We start from the raw sequence: 26,171 nt of genomic DNA, 5'->3' as shown, positions 1-26,171 counted from the left end.
TTGGCTCAGGTCATGATCTCACAGTTTGTGAGTTTGAGCCCCACGTTGGGCTCTGTGCTGACAGCTCAGAACCTGGAGCCTGCCTCAGATTCTGTGTCTCCCTCTGTCTTTGCTCCTCCCTTGCTGGCACTGTCTCTCTCTTTCTCAAAAATAAACATTAAAAAAAATAAAATAAAATCCAGCCTACTGTGATATACAGAATCTCCTCTTACATTTGTGGATATTTTTTAAAAATTGAGTATCAACAAATTATTTCTCAAAAACTGTGTGATCATGTTTTCTGCCCATTTCTTCACTGGATTATTTGTTTTTTGGGTGTGGAGTTTGGTGAGTTCTTTATAGATTTTGGATAATAGCTCTTTGTCCAATATGTCATTTGCAAATATCTTTTCCCATTCTGTTGGTTGACTTTTAGTTTTGTTGATTGTTTCCTTTGCAGTGCAGAAGCTTTTTATCTTCCTGAGGTCCCAATAGTTCATTTTTGCTTTTAATTCCCTTGCCTTTGGAGGTGTCACGTAAGAAATTGCTGCAGATGAGGTCAGAGAGGTCCTTTCCTGCTTTCTCCTCTAGGGTTTTGATGGTTTCCTGGCTCACATTCAGATCCTTTATCCATTTTGAGTTTATTTTTGTGAATGCTGTGAGAAAGTGGTCTAGTTTCATTCTTCTGCATGTTGCTGTCCAGTTCTCCCAGCACCATTTGTTAAAGAGACTGTCTTTTTTCCATTGGACATTCTTTCCTGCTTTGTCAAAGATTAGTTGGCCATACTTTTGTGGGTCCAGTTCTGGGTTCTCCATTCTATTCCCTTGGTCTATGTGTCTGTTTTTGTGCCAATACCATGCTGTCTTAATGATTATCTTAAAAAGTGAGAATAAACTGAGGGTTGATGGGGGGGTGGGAGGGAGGGGAAACTGGGTGATGTGCATTGAGGAGGGCACCTGTTGGGATGAGCACTGGGTGTTGTATGAAAACCAATCTGACAATAAACTTCATATAAAAAAAAAAAAACTGTGTGATCATACCCTTTAACATGACAGGAAAAAGGATACTAACAGGGCACATGTCAATAAGTGAAATGCGTGCCTAAAAAGTAGCCTTAGTGTTGTCTTGCTCTCCAAGCAGTTTTAAACAAAGCTGAATGCTGTACCAGTGAAATATAGTAGCTCTCTTTTTTGCAAGAAACGTCACAAAAGAAGCAAAAAGTAACACAAGCCACTATATAAAGAAAGTTTCTACTTTCATTCAAACAGGCAAATGTTAATATTGAATTGTCTACGTTAATACCTCTGATCATGTAAGTCTTATGTGTGACATCTGCCACCAGGGGAAATCATGTTCATCCATTTCAAGGTACACTAGGGCTCCTCAGGGGAATCTCCTTTCATAGGGCCGTTCTATATCCTTAGAAAACATTTCAAACTAGAAACTTTGATAGATATTCTAACTGAGCTGTTCCCGGTAGTGGTGTTTTTCAATAACATAGTAGAGTACCTAATGGAACGTAATGAAAAAGATCAACAATAAAATGGACAATTTCAGAAAAAGAAAAAAAAAAACACCTGACAAGGTTTCTTTCTGCTTATGAGTTACCACTTCACAGAGCAAGCACCGTGGAGTGTATGTGAGCATTCATAGTTTCAGCTTCAGAACAAAGAATAAGTCTAAAAAGGTAAAAATGAAAATGTGTGCTGTTCTGCCGCAGCGTAGCTGAGAGTTATAAAGGCCCTGTGAACAATATTGAGTTTGGGGTGGTACAATCACATCACCAAAGATTTACCTTCACTCTGTAAACTCAATATAGGGCAATAACAGTCTATTACAAGCAGAGCAATACAACATCAAAGGAATGTTTAAAAGAACTAGACAGAACCTTTAAATCACCAGAATTGAGTTATCTTCCCCCAAAGGAAGCACCATGGGAGAGATCTTAGCAGGGTTCTTCAAGAGGTATTACTAATTTACCATAAGTTATATTTAATACATTTTTTAAACGTGTTTGTAATCTCTCTCCACTTTTTAGAACACAGAGCAATAAATTAAAAGAGAAACAGTCCCCAAAGAGCAAGAGAGTGGGAGAAAAAATGACAAGAGTTTTATTTTGGGGAGGAGGGTTAGCGTTTCAAATAATTCTCCCATAGCTGAAAAGTCTGTGTAAGATCTGTCCTCTCCCACTTTCAACGTTTTGGGTTTTTTTTTGTTTTGTTTTGTTTTTTATTTATTTTTGGGACAGAGAGAGACAGAGCATGAACGGGGGAGGGGCAGAGAGAGAGGGAGACACAGAATCGGAAACAGACTCCAGGCTCTGAGCCATCAGCCCAGAGCCCGACACGGGGCTCGAACTCACAGACCGCGAGATCGTGACCTGGCTGAAGTCGGATGCTTAACCGACTGCACCACCCAGGCGCCCCTGTCCTCTCCCACTTTCAAAGAGACTCTTCAAATCTGAACCTAGAGAAAAAATAGTAAATTTTTATTATTTATATTTATAAATTAATCAGTCTTCAAATTCTGTTAAAAACAGGACATTCATAACATTTTAGAAAAATGGTAATAAATTCTCTTTAACATCTCCAGTGAGAAATAAGCAATTTTATTCCACCTTCTTATGACTAAAACGAACATTTGAGAAGTTGAATTTCTGGTCTAGGTCATGTCAGAAATGACGGTAGAATTTATTGTGGAGTAGTACTGGTCATTGTTGGCAGTGTGCTTAGTTTAATGACGTTTTGATATATTAGTTTTTTACATATAAAAAGATGTTAATTCCCTGAATGTATTGCAAAGGCTTATTGTTACACATTTTAATCTAAATCCAAGCATTTGTGTTTCCCATGAAGGGCAAATGGAACTATCGAGTATTATCAAAATTTTTCATCATCTGTTAATGTCTCATATTTGCATACATAAAATCATAAATTTCTATATGATACTAATAGAACTGCTCCTCCAATTCTTTCAAAAGTTATACCCTTTTCTGCCTTTTGTTTAGCATTCTGGTTTTGGTTTACGTTATCTTGATTTATACCAGACATATGTATGCAAAGAGATTTTAAGTTCTAGATAATTTGTATCCATACTGGCTTTTCAATACGTTATTATTTTTTTTAAGCGCTGCAAAACACACCCACAACAGGTGCATGAAACTGCCTGTAACACATGCCATATGGGGGAAGTACTAGGGTTTGTCCCTTTTGATATAGAATGGTTTTATTGGTGTCATACTGTGTAAGCTTTTATAATAAATCATATCATACATGCATTTATACTTATGTAGCTGGTGTTGGGAAATATTTAATTCATGTTTATAATGCTTTTAATTTTATAACCAGCTTCCTAAATGTCTTTACAGTTGACCTTTATATTATTTCCCTTTAAATTTCCCATTTACCAGATAATCTTTTTCAGATATTCGAATTGTGCTGCTGTTTTTTCTTTTTTGGAACATGTTCTTCTTCATACTAATACTGTTCATTGAAAGGCAAAATTCTGATTCATATTTTTTATACTCTTGCCTGGACAGGAAAAAAACTAACTTCATTAGTTATTTAGTACTAGCATTTAGTACTAGTTATTTAGTACTAGCATTTAGTACTAGTATTAATATTAGTATTAATATTAGGTGGGTTTTTGGCATTCCATTATTTGCAACAATTGTAAATGTGATTAGAATAGGTGAACCCAACATGTGCTTGCAGGTCTATCAAGGTTAGCTTGTTTGTAGTTGTAAGATTTCAAATTACAACTAGGAACTCTCATTTTTCCCCCTATCCATTCAACTTGTATTAATTGTATCACAAAAATCCAATATCCAACCAGAAGCATAATATCATATGTAGCTCTCATGTCACAACAAACACCACACTGATGTTTGTCCATTGGTTGATGTCACCACAGTGGTTAAAAGAACAGGTACTCTGGAGTCAAACCTGACTTTGAAATTCTGCTCATCTAGTTAATAGTTGTATGACTCTGCCTCAGTTTCTCTTCTACAAAACAGAGAGAACAATAATGTTTACAGGTTGCTATAAAGATTAAATCAGATACCATTTATAAATGCCTACTGTCGTGGCAAATAATATGTACCCAAGAAATGTTAGCTATTCTGATTGGAAAAAATATATTCAGAAATGCTCCAATGCCTTCCAGTTAGTATGATGAATATTATAAAGTTTTACCCAACCACAGAACCCACTGACTGTGATAAAACCAAATTAGAATGTTTACTCTTGTGCAGAGATTATGAACCAACACCTGTTGCTTAACAGTAGTGGGACTCATACCAAAAATCAATGAATGAGTAACCACCCTAAACAGCTATCACTTTCATAAGGCAGTTGGTTCTATAGTCTAGACCCGTTTAAGAATTGAACAAAGTCACCTGCTGACTATAATAGCCATTCATAGGAGTGATATAAAATTTAATGTTAGTGATTATCTGCTATGATCTGACATCATGTGTGTATTGCCTTCCACGTCTTGCTTGAAGGACATTTTAGCAACAATACTTAAGAATGTTTCATTATTAGGGCTTAAGTACCATCAATTTTTACTAAATCTTGGCCCATAAGAAAACTACAATTCGATGTACCTGGGTCTTCAGTGCTTTTAGGTAAAGTAGAGGAGAGAATATGACTACTGTCAGAAAGAGACAATTGATAGCAAAGACAGCTTGCCAGATTTTTTTTAATAGGAGAAGCATACTCTTTCAACAGTGAAGCTTGAACAAAAATTTGCAATAAATATCTTATTAAATGTTTATTAGTTTCCTCTTAACATTTGGTATTAATTGGCCAACCTTGTCCTTGGGTTTTATTTGGAAATATCTTTGCTTCTGGACTGGTGTGTCCCTTTTGGGCCTTACCCACTTCCTATCAAGTGGCAGAAGTAGATAGTCAATTCACTATTTCCAGGTAAACGGTCATCACAATCTCAGAAGTCACTCTTCCCTCCTAAGACAATTCTATGAGTAACACAGAAATAGCTAAAAGTCAACGCTATCTTGGTTAAGTTATTAAACCAAGATAGTCATTTGTAAGTCATTGTAAGTCGCTTGTAAGTCATTAAAATGTATTTATTTATTTCATTTGTGATTACATGTATTTATTTGGGCTTAAACTGAGTCTACTATTTTCCTTTAAATTGGCTGTAGACAGAATCTATGTTTTTCACTTTTTTTCTTCCACTTCCTCAGTACTTGCTCTTCCAAAGCACTTAAATATGGCATGTAGTATGTTCTCAAGAACGTAATGAAGGATAAGCTTGTCTAAGATCCATTAAAAGATCAAGAGATCTTTAATGGGTTGAATAACTTAATTTGCTATATTATTATTATTATTATTATTATTATTATTATTATTATTTTAATACAGATTGAAACATTTACCTAAAGAACTGACAATACTTTGCCATGTTTTCAGATATTGCATGGCAAATATGAGTTAAGTAAATCAGTGAATTAATGCATGAGGACAGATAGAAGAGTTCCAACTTCTACAAATTATAGCCAATTAATGCAGACTAAGAATTTCTAGTCATTAAGACTAATGGTCTTCCTGACCTTCTCAAATACAAAATGAAATGTAAGTATTACACTACCTTGTATCTCAATGGAAGTTGATAAGCAGGGTGAAGTTTCTACTTATTCCCAGCCTAACGACTATGCTGATCATAAAACAAGTCCAAGGACCTTAAATTTCAATGAAATGTGGCCAGTTGCTTCAAAGAACCAATTCTGGATCTACTACTCTTGGGTCTGAGAGACATATCGGATTCTGGATGTGTTAGAGGATTACCTCAGTCTGGGAATTAATCTCACCCCAATATTTCTTAAGATTAGACTAATCTCTTAAGGTAATTTTGGGTGAGATGCCAAGATTTTTCAAATTAAGGCCTGACTTATGAATACGAGACCATTCTCACTACTCCCCCAGCTTAAGTTGCCAGCTACGTGGTGGCATATGATGGTATATGGTAGACTATTCTAGTTACCAGCCCTTATTCTATCTACGGTCTTCTGCTACTCCTCCTAACAAAATTCTAGGTGTTCTTCAAGATATGGCTAAAATATTATCTTTTTTCTCCATTGTTTCAGGGGTCATTTCTAAACCTTACCATTCACATGCCCATCGCCTCCTTCTTTAGTTCAGCCATTTATTTATTCAACATATATTTTTGAATATCTATTACGTACCAGATACCTTTGTATTTCATCTGAACCAAGCAGATAAAAATTCCCTGCCATCATAATGCTTGATTTCTGATGGGAGAATAATTAATTATTCCTTCTATATTCTCATATCACTTTATTATTACATTTGTCACATTTATTGTAGATAATTGTTTATGTGTATCTCTTACTGGATAGCAAAGGCCAGGTAACATTTATCTTTTCAATTTTTATCACCAGCACCCAGCACATTGCCTTGCACCATGACATCAGGGAAAAGGCAAAACAAACTTTACAGTTTTGAGGCTCCTTATTAAGTTTAAATTTGTTCAGTATCTATGTTTTGTTTATCTATTATTACTTAAGAAGTTAACTGAAAACTTAGTCATTTAAAATAATGTTTATGTTTTTCTCACAATTTCGTAGTTCAGAAATTTGGGGGGCACCTGGGTGGCTCAGTCGGTTGAGTGTCTGACTCTTGATTTAGGCTCAAATTAAAAAAAAAAAAGAAATCTGGAAAAGGCAAGGTAGTTTATCTGTGATTCACATGGCTTCAGCTATGGCTATTGTTGTGGCTGGGGCTGGAGGATCTCTTTCAGGATAACTTCTTTATTTATATTTTTGGTACCTTGCAGAAACTCTTTCTTTTTTTCCTTCCTTCTTTCTTCTCTCTCTCTCTCTCTCTCTCTCTCTCTGTCTCTCTGTCTCTCTCTCTCTCTCCATCAGTTCTCATCCTTCAGGGCTGCTCCATGAGATATGGGTTTCCACAGCATGGTGTCTCAGGATAGTTACACTTCTTACATGATGGATGGTTTCTAAGGTGCAGAAAGCAAGAACTGCCAGGCCAGTTAAGGGCTCCAACAGGAACTGTAACTGCATCATTTTACCATGTTCTAGTGGCCAAAGAAGCCATGAAGACTGCCTGGATTTAAGAAGATGGAGAAATAGATACCACTTCTTGATAGTGAAATAGCAGTTGAATGGATGACATTTTATAGCCATCTTTGGAAAATGCCATAATCTGTGATAGCTGTCTCATATGTCTTATCAGTCATAATGTGTGTAGGGGAAAAGATCATCACTGAAGTAAAACTTAAATTGTTATTGAACAATAACCAAAACAAAAAAACAAACAAAAAAAAAACCTACTCCTATGGCAAAAATTTTATTTTAAAATGCTAAATGAGTAGTGATTAAAAAAAATTCAGTAAACAAGAATCCTAAAAGCTTCTAATATCAATTTATTTTTTAAATACATCAAAGTCATTACAGGGGATTTATTGAGATTTTGAGACTCAAGATCTTTGATATTTAAATCATGTTTCTTGTAAAACTTACACAATTCTGAGTTATTTCTCAGATACGTATTTCTCATTAATATTTAATACAACTTTACAGTTTTAGTTGAGATAATCCTTGATTTCTTAGGCTATTGTGAGATGGTTCCCCAAATCAATCCCAATAGGATTAAGAAGCTCAAGCACACATCACCTCATTTTCTAGACTCCTTTCATGATATAGCATATTATGTGTCCTGATTTTTTTTTTCCAGTGACTTACAGCCCATTGGAGAGCTCAATTATTTATTGAAGGAAAATTTTCCACATGGTAAAAGGCTAAATAATTTTGTTTTCTGAGACATTATGGGTGTGTATATCAATTGTGGTTTTGTATGTATTCATATTTGAGGTGTTGTAGTTTAAATCATTAATTTTGTATTATGTTGCACAGCAAATTGTTTCTTGCTCTTTGTACTCTATCCATGTTATAGTATTTATAACATAACACTTCATATTTAAACCAGTCTTGGTTTACCCAAGGCAGCATTTATAATTTTGTTGTAATGTAAATTAGTATAAATTTACTTAAATGATCAGCAGTATTAATACAAGGCAAGACATTGTCATAATGCAGATATGAGAATTCTGGTTTATTACCTGAGGTAGAAAGCCCCTTTATTTATCATTCTCTTTAATAAAACATTCAAACTGAAAATAAGCCAAATTCTTCTAGGAAGCTACTGAAATGTCTCTCTGGAGAAGGAAATCTACTACTGAAGAAGACTTTTTTTGAGAATCAAATTAAGACCTTTGGCCAGAAAAAAAAGGCAGTGTGTATTTGAAAGTCAAATCAGACCAAGGAGTTGGTGAAATAACCCTGAAAGAATCCTGTTTGCCTGTGTGCATTTTCAACACTGTAGGACGGGCTATAAGAGTCCTGTGCTGTTGATATGCCACTCCTGTGAGCCATGCAGGGCACGCTCTTGTGGATACCTTTCCTTCTGAAGATGGTCATGTTTTCTGTGTGCTAGACGTGAATGGACACTACCACAAACAAATTGATAATTGTGCAATACCACCTGAAAACTGAGCTCCCCTGGCTATAACATTACAATCAATCAAATCTGGGGTGTTACTGCTGAACTCTTTCTCTTACACTGCTTTATAAAGTGTTAAACAAAATAATCAAAAAGCATTGTAAATTAGCTATACATTTATTTCCACTTCAGTATTTTAAAATCTAAGCTTTAAGTCTTTTCTGAACATTTAGAATAATCAAGTTGAAATGATTTAATGATACCATAGCTCAATTAAGTGAAACCTTAAGATATCATCCACCTTATGAGTCTTTAAAATGGCCCTCTTCGTATACGTAGTATCCAGATCTTGGTGTCTAATACTGTTTCCCACTAAAAGGAATCAGGACTCCTTGGAGAAATGGCTGGGTCCAGAAATGGGATAGGAGGTATGCAAGATAAGCCTAGAATATCTTATTAGACCAGCAGTGAGGCTGTTCTAAATAAATAAATAAATAAATAAATAAATAAAGCATGTTACAAGACTCAGGAGAAAGCTTGAAGGTATTCTACTACTCACATCAAGGACAACTTGAGCACAAAATAATTAAGTATACTAACTAGCATAATGAACAATTCCAAAAAAATTGGAGTTCATGAGTTCATATCAATAAGAAGTAGATAAATAAATAGGAGAAAAGGGAGTACTGTAGATTATATTAAAATGTTAAGTGCCAACTGGCAAATGAGGAAAAAGTACAAGAGTTGGAAAGTCAGCATTTGCAATCATCAGAGTAAACACTGGATCAGACATGAATCGCTAATGGAGAATACATCTGGGGAAAAGTTTTGGTGAAGAGCACATTTGCCTGCTCTTAAAATGCCTTTCCATAGATTGATTATTAGTTACAAAAGAAAAGTGATATTTATACATGGAGAAATCAAACAGTATATTGATTGGGTGATCTAAACACCGTCAATGAGAAGTACATAGACATTGTGTGAGTTTGGATGAGATATCCTGAGAAAGCCATAATATCACCTATGTAATATTCCAAACAAAAATACATAATGAGAATATAAGCATCAGTTGGTATCAGATATATGCTAAATGAGGAACAAACGTTCTGAAATAAAAACGGATGGGAGACTGTAGTCTTCAAAACTGTCAGTGGCACAAAAGACAAAGAAAGATTATGGAAATGTTCTACATTTAAAAAGACTACACACGATCTCGCGGTCCGTGAGTTCGAGCCCCGCGTCAGGCTCTGGGCTGATGGCTCAGAGCCTGGAGCCTGTTTCCGATTCTGTGTCTCCCTCTCTCTCTGCCCCTCCCCCGTTCATGCTCTGTCTCTCTCTGTCGCAAAAATAAATAAACGTTGAAAAAAAAAAATTTAAAAAGACTACAAAGACATGACAACTAAATACAATACCACACTCCAGAGTGGACCCTTACCTAGAGTGGGAAAAGGTATTGGATCCAGCTCCTAAAATTGAAATTATAAGGATAATAGAGTTAACAAAGGTATTCTATCAATCTTAATTTACTAAAATTGTTAACTGAACTGTAGCTATACAAGAGAATATCCTACTGAGAAATATTCACAGAAGTATTAAGGGGTAAAGGACCATGATATATGTAGCTTACCCTGATGTGATTCAAAATATATGCATGAAGAGAGAGAGAGAGAGAGAGAGAGAGAGAGAATTTGAGCCAATGATAAATCAAATGAAGTAAGAGAGAGATAATAAGTGAATCTAGGTAATGAATATCAGGATGTTATTTGATCTATACTGCTTCTTACAACTTTTCTAAAATTTTGAAATTATTTCCAATAAAAAGTTAGAAATAAAAAAAAAAAAAACAACCCTGTGAATGGAGCAGCACCTACAAGAAGAAAAACATTGCTGTTTCCCACTGGCAGACACTCCAGCATGTAATTGAGTATGCCCAAAGCCATTATGCAGAAAACCAGGAATTATTGTGTGCCCACATCTCAAATGAACCTGATTCCGATTAATGTAGTAGGCAGTCTTGGTAGTTAACTAAACTGCCTTCAAATCAAAGGCAGTGTGGTACAGGTCATGGGATTGGGTTAACTGTAAAAAGCCTCGTCCTTAAGTCCCCAGGTGATACCTGACACACTCAAGCACTAACTTTGCAGGCTTGGGTACAGAAGATAAGCAAAAAGTCACACAGTGGTTCCTTTGCATTTGGCCCAGTGGCCAAGTTTAAAAGGACAAACAGGCTGTACTGCAAAGAAGGTGAAATGCTTAAATGTCAGAGAAGCATTGTTAGGACCTATCTGTATGCACAGCAACTATCGTGTGTTCCAAAAAGAAGAGAGTACATTTCATGAAGGGAAATGGGAATAAAAGACTGTATCCTGTTTTACCATTCCCAGAAGACTCAGAAAAAAATCTTTTAACAATTTAAATGTTGTTGACTTTACTGACCTATGTATTGTATCAGTCTCAAAACCAAGGGAAAATATACAAAGTGTTTATCTATTTCTCAGCTGGGGGCACAACAGGGAAGCCAATCAGCATTAGTCTTCCCTTGTAAAGGGTGGCATCTACTTTCTAATACATTTCAATACATCACTAGGAACTATAAACCTTGACTGATTCTTTTGCCTTGTATGTTCTCCACTAAAGGCTTTAATGAAAGTCTGGTAAAAGATCGTTTCATCTAAAAGATATGTCAAATAAAGCTTTTTTTTTTCCTTTCTGACAAGATGATCTATTTTTTCTAATTTTATCTTTTAAAAGTATATTTCCTGTACATATTGAATTATTTAGCTAAAACTATTGGTGTAGTAAATTGACTTTTAAAAAATTTCATGTTTATTTATTTTTGAGAGAGAGAGAGAGAGAGACCGACAGAGTGTGAGTGGGGGAGGGGCAGGGAGAGAGGGAGACACAGAATCGGAAGCAGGCTCCAGGCTCTGAGCTGTCAGCACACAGCCTGACGCGAGGCTCGAACCCACGAACCGTGAGATCATGTCCTGAGCCAAAGTTGGATGCTTACCCGACTGAGCCACTCAGGCGCCCCTAAATTGATTCTTTATTATACAGTGATGAATAATTGATTCTCTACACTTTTCTCAATAAACTGGGACTCTGAATCAAATTGAGAAGCTGTCTGAACTGCAGCAGAATTAGCAAGGAAAAGTTTTGAATAACTGAGTTAAAGTCGTATAAGAAAAGGGGTGAAGATGAGTGCCTGGGTGGCTCAGTCGGTTAAGCATCTGACTTTGGCTCAGGTCATGATCTCATAGTTTGTGAGTTGGAGTCCTGCGTAGGGCTCTGTGCTGACAGCTCAGAGCCTGGAGCCTGCTTGGGATTCTGTGTGTGTGTGTGTGTGTGTGTGTGTGTGTGTGTGCGCGCCCCTCCCCACGCATGCTCTGTCTCACTCTCTCTTTCTCTTTCTCTCTCAAAAATAAACATTAAAAATTTTAAAACATATTTTAAAAAGGGATGAAGAATACCAACTCTCAGAGGAGGGCGTTCTCTGGCTTGCTGGGATTTGGGCAGCTCAGCACCTCCACACAACCTTAGATGTCACTCTGTGCCAGTTCTGAAGTTTTCCCGCCCCCCTTTATAAAGTGCTTCGTTCAAAACAGTGCTCTTTCTGTATCACCTTCTGATTTTTCTTTTCTTTTGTTATACAGTTTGGTTAGTTCAGTGAAGCAGTGATGGAAGGGAGATCAAAGAAAAGCCAGAGTCTTCAATTGCAGCCCTCTTTCTATTGCAAGTGGAGGAACCCAGGGGGCATGTCCTAGGGCAAATCATTGCATTGCTTTAGAATTGTTATCTCTTATTTAAAACTTGTGAAACATAAAGAATTAAATTGTTAGAAGAGTTGAAAACATTTTACATGAGTTTTATTTAAATAATAAGTAAATCCTGAGAAATCTGGATCTCAGAGTCAGAACCCCCACCTTTGTAGTCAGGTTTCCTTGCTTCATTAAGTCCCAGTTTCTTAGTTTGTAAAATGATGATAATGCAAATACCTGTCTCATATGCTTCTGCAAAGACTGACTGAGATCATGAACAGGGCCTGGTAAATACTGTCAACTGGTATTAGTTATTGGTGTTTTCATTACAATTATATCAAGATCACCCAGTTGACTGTCCATCCGTCATGGTGATGAATCTTCTCAACGTACTTGAGCTGTCCTTTCAAGACCCCTTGTCCCATTATGATGTCCTCGTTTTTCCCAGGTGCCACTATAGAGTGTAATACCTTTGGGGATTATAAGTTTGCGTGTCTGGTTCTTCTTACTAGCTCCTTCAGTGGGGAGATGGTGTCTGTCCCAACTCTAGACCTTATAGCAGAGCCCGGCCTGCACTCAACCCAGCATTTGCTAACATCTATTTGGCACCAACCAGTGCTAGGTCTTCCTGTAAGCACCTAACCTGTACAGCCTCATTCTCATATGACATCATCCCATTCTACCTCTCTGAGTTAGGGAGGATTACAGCATGATTTTAATTTCACAGTTGAGGAAAATGAGAAGGTGAAAACTTCATGAACATCACCCAGTAAGAGATAGAGCTGGTGGTTCGACACCAGGCTGCTTCCCAGAGAAACTGCACCCCTATCCATCTTGCATTTTGCCTCCTAGGGAATGTGCACTACATGGAGACATGCTCCCATTCTTCTCAGGCAAATGATAAGATCAAGGACATATGTTACAACCAACAAACTGAGCAAAACTAGCCGGGGCCTATGTTTGTACCTTGTTCTAAGCAGAGTAAGACAAAGGATGCTCTTCCCACCAGATCAAGTATGGAATAATTCTTAATTCTAAAGGAGAAAACTGAGAGCCGAGAGTGAAGCTACATACCTAAGATCACTCATTTGATTCAAGCTAACCATCCTCTGGTCCAGGGGCTCTCAAACTCTGACTTGCAACAGAATTACAAAGGGGGCTTGTTAAATCACAGAAATAGAGACCCTATTCTCAGAGTTATAAATTCAGCGTATCTGGGATACTTGCATTTCTAGTAAGTTCCTCACAATGTTGGCCTGGAGACCACACTGAGAAACACAGTTCTAGTCAAAGCTCAACTTACAGTTCTATGCTATGTGCCTCGATGGTTCCTTGGCTCATTACCTGAAGTCATACAACATTGGTGAATTGTTCTTTATACACAATCATGCAGCCTGGTGCCACAGATGTCTAATCATAATTTCTGCTTACAAATCTAAGAAATAATATTTCAGCATCATCTCCAGCTATACAACAGAGGCATTTTCCACGTGCCCATCACCATTATAGAATGATTCAAGTTGTTCCTGGCATCAAGGAAAATAAAGTCTGATAGGGATATGTGAGTTTGTCCTCTTGAATTCCTAGATTTTGTGTGAGGAAATAGACAAAATTGGTCCATGAACATTATACAGATTATACACTATATGGATGATCATTATTCTGAGTAAAAAGCAATGTAGCACTACTGGCATAATAATATTTTCCAGCTATAAATGACTTTTGGCCCCACTTACTTGTTTCTCTTGTTCCCTTTCCCCGTCAAGGCAGATGGTCTGCTCTCAGTTCTCTGCTATTCCCGAAGAGAGATTAGGTCGTGATGAAAAAATTGTTACTAATAAATCTTACTTTGATTTCCTAAAATCTAATCCCTGGAGACAATGCTAAGATGCCTCCAAGACAAAACAGGAAGGACTGTCTCCCAAGACTTTAAAAAGATTCCTCACAAGAGGATGAAACATAGGAGAAGGTTATGAGTGCATAGGGAATACAGTCAATGGTATTGTAATAGCACTGTATGGTGACAGGTGGTTTCTACCCTTGTGGTAAGCATAGCATAACATACAGACTTGTTGAATCAATCACTAGGCTGTACACCTGAAATTAATGTAACATCATGTGTGAACTATACTTCAATTTGAGAGAGAGAGAGAGAGAGAGAGAGAGAGAGACAAGATTATGAAGGCAGTGGTCCATGGGTGGTGGTGAGAAGCACCCTGAACTCTGTGCCTGGGCAGATCCCTGTGAAGACAGAGAATAAATACTGCACAAATCATTTAAGAAGAGAGGCCACAAACAGCTTCATAGATTTGCACTCTCATGCAGTTTAAAAGTACCGGAAGTATTTGCACCTGGCAAAACATACTGGAAAGTAATGGGGAGTGTCGCACAAATTGACAGGGGCCTTGAGATGAGAAACAAGGGACATCTAAGTGGTTAGCAACCTATATCGGGGAATGAGAAGATGCCTTCAACACAAATGAATCCTTGGTCAGATGCACACTACTGCAGTGCCTTGGACTATGTGACCCCATCCAACTTAAACACATCCCCCTCAAGATGACAGAGCACCACAGACTGCCCAAGATTAATTGCCCAGACTCATAGAAGTTACTTTGAGCAATTACTTATGTGAACTGAGAATTAACTCCAGCAGTTTGAACAGGAAAGTCGTAAGCCCTCATACTTAGTAAGGAGCCCCAGGTAGTATTTACCATCTGGGAGTCGGGGAGCAGTTAGGAATTTCAGGAAATATTTCAAGGAGCCAACATATTACTAGAAGCCAAAAATAGTTTAAATTCTACAGAAACCCCTACTAGATAGATGGCAATATCAGCATCAGATACGCTTTTTTTTCCTTCTGCATGCAAAAAGTCTTTTCCATTTATGCCAAAATTTAAGTCTTAGAAAATTGACAGAGGTGTTCTGAGTGGTAATTTTAAAAACAGTGTCTTTCTGATGTTACTTTACTGCTCTTCTCCATTTTTTTAATATTTGTTCCCAGTACAATACCAAGGTGTAAGTAGAGAAGAATATATCCCAAGATTGGCTATAAAGTCATATCAAGTTTTAACATTTTTATTATTAAGGGCAGTGATCAAAATTTTTTGTTAATCCTTGTTTAAATTAATATAGCCCATTTAATCCTTCCACTTTAAAGGCTGTGAATTTTATTTCACACCGTGCCATCAGTATTTAGCTGTTCCTTCTGGGGTACAAATAGTCTTCCTCTCTAACTTTTCAGCTAATTACTGTCTTCTCCTTGCTTACTGGAGGACTGAAAATACAGCTACTGTCAGGGCTCCCTAACATCCAGGTAGACATCTTGGGAACACTGATAGAACGGATAACAGGCCATTTTATAGGGACTTAAAAGCTACTCAAGAAATGAACGAGGTCCATTAGACTTTCTGTCATGCATATGATGGGAAAAAATATACCACCATAAGATCCACTCAATTGTCCTGCTGTGACAGCAGTAGCTATTGTGTGAGAGAGGTTTGGGGAAGGTGGCTCCACCTTGGTGTTTATGCTCTGCTGGCTAGTGGGAGTTTCAGGTACAGCATCCTAACAGAAGGGGCTTTGTGATAGGCTATCAGTGACAAACAAGAGCGACAACGTACAGCCCAGTGGTTTGACAAGAAGGAGAAGCTCAACAATGAGAGAATGACCTCCTTCAGTTTCCCATTTCAGTCTGACATTTACTTCCTCACACAAAGCTTAGCTTGGTGTGTTGGGGTCCAAATCACATTTGAACCTTGTACAGAGTGATGAGAGTCAAGCTGAGATATTTTAAGTGCATTTCTTTTCTTTGTACCCTGCTTTGAACTGCTTTTAAACCTACAGATGTTTGGCCCAGCTGTCCAAACTAAGAAGCTGAGAAAGAAACGTGGAAAGTATGTTCCCAGATTAATGTTTTTTCCCGTGTGTGTGTGTGTGTGTGTGTGTGTGCATGCACATGCACATGTGTTAAATATGTCCTGTGTTTGTCCCAGTTAAATATGTCCCAGTATTTGATGTATAGATAAATGAGAGTCTAATAGATAAGCTTCATTTTTTTTCTTATAAAAAGGACTGCTTTTTCCTGAAGAGCTATATCTATTCTCAACTCAATAAATATTTATTGAGCATGTACTACTCAAAATTACACTGCCTCTTGATGGAAGAGACAAATGCAAAGATAAGCAACACATGGTGTGGTCATTTTCCCTCTGTAAGGAAACTGAGACATGTGGCCAAATAATTATGAAGTATGATATATTGTTATCAATGCCCTGTTCCTTACTGAGGCACTTCCAAGCTTTCCCCACATTTCTTAACTGGCTGATTCTACTCCTCACCTTCTCACTTCTGACATATGACATCACCTATTACCTGAGAAAACCCAACATGAGAAAAGTCACTTCACCTGTCATTATGTAGAAGTTGTTTCAAAAGAGATAAAAATGTGTCAGGCGCCTGGATGGCTCAGTCAGTTGAGTGTCCGACTTCAGCTCAGGTCATGATCTCGCAGTTGGTGAGTTCGAGCCCCACTTTGGGCTCTGTGCTGACAGCTCAGAGCCTGAAGCCTGCTTTGGAGTCTGTGTCTCCCTCTCTCTCTCTCTCTCTCTCTCTCTCTCTCTCTGTCGCTCCCCCCCACCTCTCTCTCTCTCAGAAATAAATAAAAAACATTTTTAAAAAACATTAAAAAATGTGTCAAAGAGCAGTGTAGGTGCCTGTTCAAAAGGAAACTAACAGAACCTAACAGAAACCAGGGCTAGTCCTCAGATTTAAGGTTAAAACTTGAATTCGGTGCTAGACCAACGTGTGAGCAGTCTTTTGTATTCTTCGTAATTTCTCCCATCACCTATTCAGACTTTTGCTTTACTTGTATGCACTCTTGAAAGGGAAAATAAAGCAAACTGGCATGTTGTAGTCATCTTCTTTACCCCAATTTCTGTGCTCCATACAATCATGTGTCTCAGTGAATCCTCACCACGACACTCTGAGGTCAGTAGTGGGATCTTCATGCAGTGGGGACACTGAGGCTCAGCACGATCTCACCGCTAGACAGGACTCACGCCCATGTCTGCCCGAATGTAATGTTGCCCATGCAGCACACTGACACTCTGCTCATCTGGCTCCTTCAACTATACATAATAGGGTAAGAAAGGAGTCAGGAAGGAAGGTAGATTCTTACGAAATCCATCAAGTATTTCATACTCTTATAACTAACACAGGTGCAAGCATTCCTTTTTAAAAAGAACCCTTAAAAAATAGTCAATCTACTATGGTACATCAATCCTTACTTTCACTGCCAAATGTTATTTTTTAATAATATACGAACTTTTTAAAGTTTTAAGTTTACAGAATAATTGAGTAGATAACATATAAGATTCCTTATATCAACTCCCCGTTCCCCAACCCCCCCCCCACACAGCTTCCTTTACTTTTAACATCTTGCATTAATGGGGTTGATTCGTTAAAACTGATGAACCAATATTAATACATTATTACTATTATTGTTAACTATAGTCCATAATTTACATTAGTGTTCACTCTTGGTGTTGGATAGTTCTGTGGGTTTTAACAAATGAATAATGACATGTATCCATCATTATAATACCATACAGAGTAGAGTCACCACTGTAAAAGTTTCCTGTGCTTCACCTACTGATTCATTCCTCCCCTTGCTCCCCTGACCGCACCCAGTCCCCAGCAACCACCGAGATTTTCACTGTCTCTGTAGTTTGTCTTTTCCAAAGTACTATATAGCTGGAATCATATAGCAGGTAGCATTTTCAGACTGGTTTCTTCCACTAAGCAGTATGCATTTAAGATTCTTCCAGGTCTTTTCATGGTTTGATAGCTCATTCCTTTGTATTCTTTAAATATCATTTTTTCCAACACACACAATTGTGGCACCTGTAGTACGTCAGATGCCGTGATGAGCACTGAGGATGAATAGGATGCAATGCCTACTCTCAAGGGCCCTGCTGCCTAGCATTAGAGGAAAGGTACGTAAACACAAAAACTAATAGCACTTTATAAGTGTCATAATAGAACTCTATAGGGGTACAAAAGAGGGGCAAAGTGGGGAGAATTCCATTTCACTCCTGGTACAGAGAGTCAGGAATGACTCCCTACAGGATTTGGAGTTGCTGCAGGATCAGCAAGAGCCAGGCAGAGCTCTGGGAGCCAAGCTGAAAAGTTCTAGGTGGGACAGCAGGGCACGTTTGAAGAAAGGCGAGAAGCCCAGGCAGAAGCTGGTAGATGTGGACATGGAAATGCTAGCTCCTGAGGTCCCGTCTAGAGCCTGTATTCTCTCTCACTTCCTTCACGTCTCTTCTCAAATGCCCCTGATCAGGGGCCTACCCAGAAGACCCTAGGGAAAAGACACCACCCCCTCCCCACCTCACACCTTTTCTCCTTACTCTCCTTCCTTTTCTCATAGCAACTACCCACTGTAACATACTGAATATGTATTTTGTATTGTCTGCCTTCTCCCACCAAAATGTACAGCCCCAGGGGCAGGGTCTTTAGCTTTGTTCATGCCCAGCCCACGGTGGGCCTGCCATAAACATGTGCTGTTCCCTCCATGCCTGCAATCCTTCCTGTTAGGATAAAGCACTGTGAAATGATGTACCCTTACTGGTAAACAGGGGAGCAATATTTACATTTTTCCAACAACTGTCACTAAATACATAATATTCTAACTCCCCAGATTCTAATATTGTTTTATTTTTCTGCATTACACTGGGAGACAGAACAAAGAATCTCAAGAGTTTTCAAAAATGTCAGATAACTTTACTGATCTTCACATACTGTAATGCTGACAAAACCTTCTTTTCCAGTACTATTCAAGGCATGCTGTAATAAATACCCCTTGCTACAACCTACCGTAGCCTGGCAGTTACTCAAATGAGAATGTGTTAAGTTAAATACTTAAGTAATTCTCCTAGAGAAAAGCTGGAGATTGGCACCTAATTCCTTATTTTTATACAGCACATCTTGTGCTGGGGTTTGAAATTTTAAAATTAACTCTGTTGTGGTTAGGTCTTGAGGGCTATACCTGGTAAACTTTTCCCTGGGAATTCTGACTTGAGGGACTGGTTATAAGGAAGCAACATGCTCTGAGCACACTAGGTGCACACCCTTCAAACAGCACTGCTCCAAGCCCGGATAAAGCCACCAACATTGAGTTCAATGATGAAAATCATTGGGGTAAATGAGGGGAGAAGAGATCATTTGGTTGTGTGGCCAGAGTGACTGTTTCAATTTTGGACAGAACTGCCCAGAGTATTTTTTCACTGGGGGGCATTTTATGGAAAGCACTGGCTGTCTTAATCCTTTACCTTCTCAGTTCTTGATCTCACCAGTGTTTTCCTCTGTTGAAACCCATTCATCGTGTCCAGTGCTGTCACTCTGACCTTGACATCACTAATAAATATACCACAGCAAAAAACATCTCAGTGTCAAGCTCCCACCTTTTAGGCATGCCTCCCTTCCCTGCTGTTCTGCTTTTCCGTCTCCAGTGCCAGCGATTATTCAACTGAGGGGGGAAAAGCAAAGGGTTTTCCATTTCCATCATCTCACATCCTCATTTCTTACCTCTCCCAGGCTACATTCCATGGATGACTGTGACCATCAATTTGCCTTTAACTCTTTTTTTGTCCCTCTCCCTCTTTCCCATTTAATTACACCCCAATGCTGGGTAAACTCAATTTGCCCACCTTCTCTGCACCTCTGTGGCTGAATGTTCTTGGAGAAAATCAACAGTCATGCAGATGGGTCTTTCTCTAAATTTATGAAGAGCACTCACCAGTGCCCAGGAATCCTACTGCATTTCCCATTTGAGGCAAATTTCAGATCTTCTTTCTCTGCAAGCCCGCCTCCCCTCCACAGCTCATGAACTCATTTCATTCTTCCCTGAGAAAACAGTAGCAATCAGATGGGAACTCCCTCAACTTCCTAACACCAACTTTATTAACTTATCTACATCTACACTCACATTCTCTGCCTTCCTCTAATTCAATGGAGGAAAAAAAAAGTTCCCCAATGCTTAAAATGCCAGGCCCTCCCCTTACTTTCTAGATTTCATCCCCTCTTCCCATATTCAAGAAATTCAAGCTGGCAATTACCCTGTGATTCTCCATAAGTCACTAGACTCTTTCTCTCTACTGGATAATCCAACAAACATACAAATATACCATTAAAAAACAACACCTCCTCAGGAATACAAGCTGGTGCAGCCACTCTGGAAAACAGTCTGGAGGGTCCTCAAAAAACTAAAAATGGAACTACCCTACTACCCAGCAATTGCACTACTAGGCCTTTATCCAAGGGATACAGGTGTGCTGTTTCGAAGGGACACGTGCACCCCCATGTTTATAGCAGCACTATCAATAATAGCCAAAGTATGGAAAGAGCCCAAATGTCCATCGATGGATAAATGGATAAAGAAGATGTGGTGTATATATATATATATATATATATATATATATACACACACAATGGAGTATTACTCAGCAATCAAAAAGAATGAAATCTTGCCATTTGCAACTATGTGGATAGAACTGGAGGGTATTATGCTAAGTGAAATTAGTCAGTCACAGAAAGACAAATATCATATGACTTCACTCATATGAGGACTTTAAGAGACAAAACAGATGAACATAAGGGAAGGGAAACAAAAATAATATAAAAACAGGGAGGGGGACCAAACATAAGAAACTTATAAATATGGAGAACAAACTGAGGGTTACTGGAGGGGTTGTGGGAGGGCGCATGGGCTAAATGGGTAAGGGGCATTAAGGAATCTACTCCTGAAATCATTGTGGCACTATATGCTAAGTAATTTGAATGTAAATTTTAAAAAATAAAAATAAAAATAAAATTTTAAAAAATAAAGTAATGGGGCGCCTGGGTGGCTCGGTCGGTTGGGCATCCGACTTCAGCTCAGGTCACGATCTCGTGGTCCGTGAGTTCGAGCCCCGCGTCAGGCTCTGTGCTGACAGCTCAGAGCCTGAAGCCTGTTTCAGATTCTGTGTCTCCCTCTCTCTGACCTTCCCCCATTCATGCTCTGTCTCTCTCTGTCTCAAAAATGAATAAACGTTAAAAAAAATTTTTTTAAATAAAATAAAATAAAGTACTTAGTCTTTGTTTTGCCCTCAAAAAAAAAAAAAAACAAAAAAAAACAACCAACAACACCTCCTTTGAACTTACATTACCTTCCAATTATTACTTCATTTTTCTGACCCCTTCACAACAAACTTATCAAGAGATACCTAGATTTATGGGCATCTCTTCCAACCATTTGTTCAAGCAAAATTCCTCTAAGACATCCTTGACTTCCTTCTATCCTTTATCCATTCTACATCACCCAAACACATACTTCATCAACTGGCCAGCTTTACTTTCCTCAAAAAGACCCTCTTTATCTGTCCCTTCTCTCCAGCTCTGCTGTTACCACCTGTGCTTATGTCATTGTCATCTTTTGCTGATACTACTACAGTAGCCCTTTCTTTTTTCTCTAGAACCCCTAAACTCTGTTCCCTATAGAGCAATCTTTCTACAATGTAAAACAGATAATGGTAAGTCCCTTGAAACTCACCAGTGACTTTCCTTTGCATTTAGAACCATTCGCAAATATCTTTTTCTTGCCTAAATGGCCTCTTATGATGTCTACCAGTCTATTTCTCCTACCTCAGCACATCTCACTCTTCCTATTTCTCTCTATGATCCAGCCCTACAAGCTGGCCTTCTTTGTATTCCTCAAGTTCACCAAACCTCTTCCCAATTCAAAGCTTTTGAAGTTGCTTTCCTTCTTCCCAGCATTCTTTCCAGGTTTCAGCTCTATATCAAGAAATGTCATCTCTAGACACCTAATCTAATGTGAATATCCTCTCCAGCCACTATTATCAAATGGTTGTTTTATTTCTCTTATAGAATTTACTATTACCTAAAATTTTAGCTTTAATTTACTGTCTGTCTTCTTCCCTTCAAAATATGAGCATTATGACAACATGGATCTTGAATGCTGTCTCATTCACTCTCCTGTTCAACTTATTTTAAGCAGATATCTTTACAAACAAAAGATGATCAGAATTATTTGTTGAATGAGTAAATAAACATTGGTTCTCAGTTTTTATGGCTGAATAAAACATAAATATTAAATATCAAGATGATTAGATAATGTTGTCCTTTCTGTTTTAGGATTGAGGCTTGAAATACAGTGTTTGGGTTGTGACATAAGACTTTACTTCAGGATTCCCAAGAAGATGCACTGCAATAAAAACATACATTGTAAAACTTATTTTTTTTAATTAAAATAAATATGTACACCATTGTTTTATATATATTAAAATACATGGCCACAGCAACTTCTTAACACATCTCCAGAGGCAAGGGAAACAAAAGCAAAAATGAACTACTGGGACCTCATCAAAATAAAAAGCTTCTGCACAGTGAAGGAAACAATCAGCAAAACTAAAAGGCAACTGACGGAATGGGAGAAGATATTTCAAGTGACACATCAGATAAAGGGTTAGTACCCAAAAATCTATAAAGAACTTATCAAACTCAACACCCAAAAAACAAATAATCCAGTGAAGAAATGGGCAAAAGACATGAATAGGCACTTCTCCAAAGAGGACATCCAGATGGCCAGCTGACACATGAAACAATGCTCAACATCACTCATCATCAGAGAAATACAAATCAAAATCACAATGAGATACCACCTCACACCTGTCAGAATGGCTACATTAACAACTCAGGCAACAACAAATTTGGCAGGGATGCGGAGAAAGAGGATCTCTTTTGTACTGCTGGTGGGAATGCAAACTGGTACAGCCACTCTAGAAAACAGTATGGAGGTTCCTCAAAACATTAAAAATAGAACTACCAGAAATTGCACTACTAGGTCTTTATCTAAGGGATATAGGTATGCTGTTTTGAAGGGGCACATGCACCCCAATATTTATATTGATGGATGGAGTGGATATAGAAGATGTGATGTATACATATATGTATATATATGTGTACACACACACACACACACACACACACACACACACAATGGAGTATTACTCGGCAATCAAAAAGAATGAAATCTTGTCATTTGCAACTATGTAGATGAAACTAGAGGGTATTATGCTAAGTGAAATTAGTCACAGAAAGACAAATATCATATGACTTCACTCATATGAGGATTTTAAGAGACAAAACAGATGAACGTAAGGGAAGAGAAGCATAAATAATATAAAAACAGGGAGGGGACAAAACATTAGAGACTCTTAAATATGGAGAACAAACAGAGGGTTACTGGAGGGGGTGTGGGGGGCGTGGGCTAAATGGGTAAGGAACATTAAGAAATCTACTCCTGAAATCACTGTTGCAATATGCTAACTAACTTGGATGTAAATTTAAAAAATAAATAAGAAGAAAGAAAGAAAGAAAGAAAGAAAGAAAGAAAGAAAGAAAGAAAATTTTTAAAAAATACAAAATTGTGTATGCAATAATTTACAAAACAATAAAAGTTAAGCCTCAGTACTTGATAATCTTTCTGTTATCTTTACTCCAACTACTATAAATTCTCCAGAGCTACTGCACTTTGCAGCTAGACTCCAAAACTACAAAATGCTAGTTTTCACAGGAAATAAACCCCAAGATTGATAATATCTTACCAACATGGTGCTGAAATCAAAACCAAAATGTTTTGAAGCCATCATTTCCCTTAGAGTTTTAGTCTATGTCATTGACTTCAAAGATATTTTTTTAAATTTTTTTTTAACATTTATTTATTTTTGAGACAGAGAGAGACAGAGCATGAACAGGGCAGAGAGAGAGGGAGACACAGAATCCGAAGCAGGCTCCAGACTCTGAGCATCAGCCCAGAGCCCAACGCGGGGCTGGAACTCACGGACCGCGAGATCGCGAGATCGTGACCTGAGTTGAAGTCGGACGCCCAACCAACTGAGCCACCCAGGCACCCCAAAGATATTTTAATCTTACTATTTTAGCCCCAGTATCTGCTATATGCTTCCTTAAGATCATGGCCACTTTAGTAGTCTCTGCATTCAATCATCACTAGTAAAGAATTAGTATAACACTGTAATAGGCCAGATACCAGAAATAGAAAAAGTGAAAACAATCCAGAGCAACTGGCTCACAATTTTTCATGGGTTACTTACAAAATAACCATAAACTATATTTTATTAATTTTAAAATACTACACTCTAGATAATAATGATAATAAACGCAGAGTTAAACTAATAATGATTAATCTGTACAAAAGAAAAATTTGATCTATAAATCTTAAACAATTTAATTTGGTAAAAAATTATTGAATAGAGAAAGTTTATTACTAAAATTGATATCTTTTTTTTTTCTTGTGAGAGAGAGACAAAGTGAGACAGTGCATGCACAAAGCAAGAGAGGGGCAAAGGCAGAGGAAGACAAGGAATCCCAAGCAGTTTGCATGTCCAGCAAGAAGCCCAATGTGGGGCTTGGTCTCACCCTGTGAGACCATGACCTGAGCGAAAATCAAGAGTCAGACTCTGAGCTGACTGAGCCATCTAGGCCCCTAAAATAACTGATACAGTTTGTAATGGTCCACAACATTGTTAATGTACTAAATTTCACTAAGTTGTACCTTTAAAGTAGTTAAAATGGCAAGTTTCACCATAATTTAAGTACTATACTATCTAAAACAAATAGTATAAATCATACCAAATTTTAAAAATCATAGGGAGGGGCGCCTGGGTGGCGCAGTCGGTTAAGCGTCCGACTTCAACCAGGTCACGATCTCACGGTCTGTGAGTTCGAGCCCCGCGTTGGGCTCTGGGCTGATGGCTCAGAGCCTGGAGCCTGTTTCCGATTCTGTGTCTCCCTCTCTCTCTGCCCCTCGCCCGTTCATGCTCTGTCTCTCTCTGTCCCAAAAATAAATAAACATTGAAAAAAAAATAAAATAAAAATAAAAAAAAATAAAAATCATAGGGAAATAATTAAATTAGCTAGTCCTCTGCTCCAACTTAATTCTTAACAAAATGGTTCTCAAAAAATTGCTCTCAGGGGTGCCTGGGTGGCTCAGTCAGTTAAGCACCCAACTCTTGATCACAACTCAGGTCATGATCTCACAGGCATGAGTTCAAGCCCCACATTGGGCTCTGTGCTGGGCATGAAGCCTACTTTAAAAAAAAAAAAAAAATGATATCAGAACCTAAAAAGAAGAAACAAACCTTCCCTGTATACTTTATAAGGAAAAGATTTATGTCTATGAAATAATTTCAGCATAATAAAGTTGAAATGTAAATAAAGGACACATTTAGCATCTCCATTTTTTAAAAAATGATAAAGTAATTAATTTGGCTTATTTGAGTTTGCTTCAGAAAATACTTACATTGCAAATTTATTTATGTCTTTGTTTTTGACTAAATACAGTCAAACATTCTTAGGGTCAGAATGATAGGGTCAAAATAGAGACCAAAATAATCTTACACCCAAATGTAACTTCTCTTTCAAACAAGAACCAGGAAAGATCTCACCTTCTTTCACTCTTGGTTTTCCTTCCCCTAGCTATACCTTCTCAATACAACAAAAGAAAAAAATATTTCTAAAACATAAATTAGATTGTCTTATATACATGCTGGCTTTGCAAGGGCCTCTTTTAAATGTAGAATAAAAGTCAGTGGAATTTGGAATAGGAAGAAAAGGGAGCAAATGTTGTTTATTTCCCCTTCCCACATCTGCTTCTCTCTAACCTGCAGCCATCCTCTTCATCACTACCCCTGTAAAGAATTATCAGAAACAAAATAATTAAAATAAGTGAAAAGGAGTCTGGTTCCATTCTAGGTGATGTAAGCTTACTCAAGCAACTAATAACCTTGGACAGATGAATGAGCAGCTGAAGAAATCAGAACTCAAAGTACCACTGAACTAGAGATGAGTTTT

General features: G+C 37.8%; 1 long non-coding RNA gene across 3 annotated transcripts in view; it reads right to left on the bottom strand.

Annotated features, from left to right (window-relative positions):
- LOC147581876 (uncharacterized) overlaps positions 1-26,171 on the bottom strand; it is a 191,961-nt gene that overhangs the window by 15,173 nt on the left and 150,617 nt on the right. The window contains exon 6 of one of the 3 annotated variants that reach the window (XR_015250345.1): positions 2,406-2,446. The exons of 1 other annotated variant lie outside the window; for it this stretch is intronic. This is a non-coding gene — a long non-coding RNA (uncharacterized LOC147581876). Of the gene's footprint in view, positions 1-2,405; positions 2,447-19,703; positions 19,771-26,171 lie in introns of those variants that run through there. One more of the 3 variants, XR_015250346.1, reaches the window with a different exon arrangement.

This window comes from Puma concolor, chromosome B1 (genome assembly GCF_028749965.1).
Source record: "Puma concolor isolate L17-30 chromosome B1, mPumCon1.1.hap2, whole genome shotgun sequence".
In the NCBI taxonomy this organism is placed as follows: Eukaryota; Metazoa; Chordata; class Mammalia; order Carnivora; family Felidae; genus Puma; species Puma concolor.
Note: the sequence above shows the minus strand (reverse complement) of the source record. Positions and strands in the feature narration are given on the sequence as shown.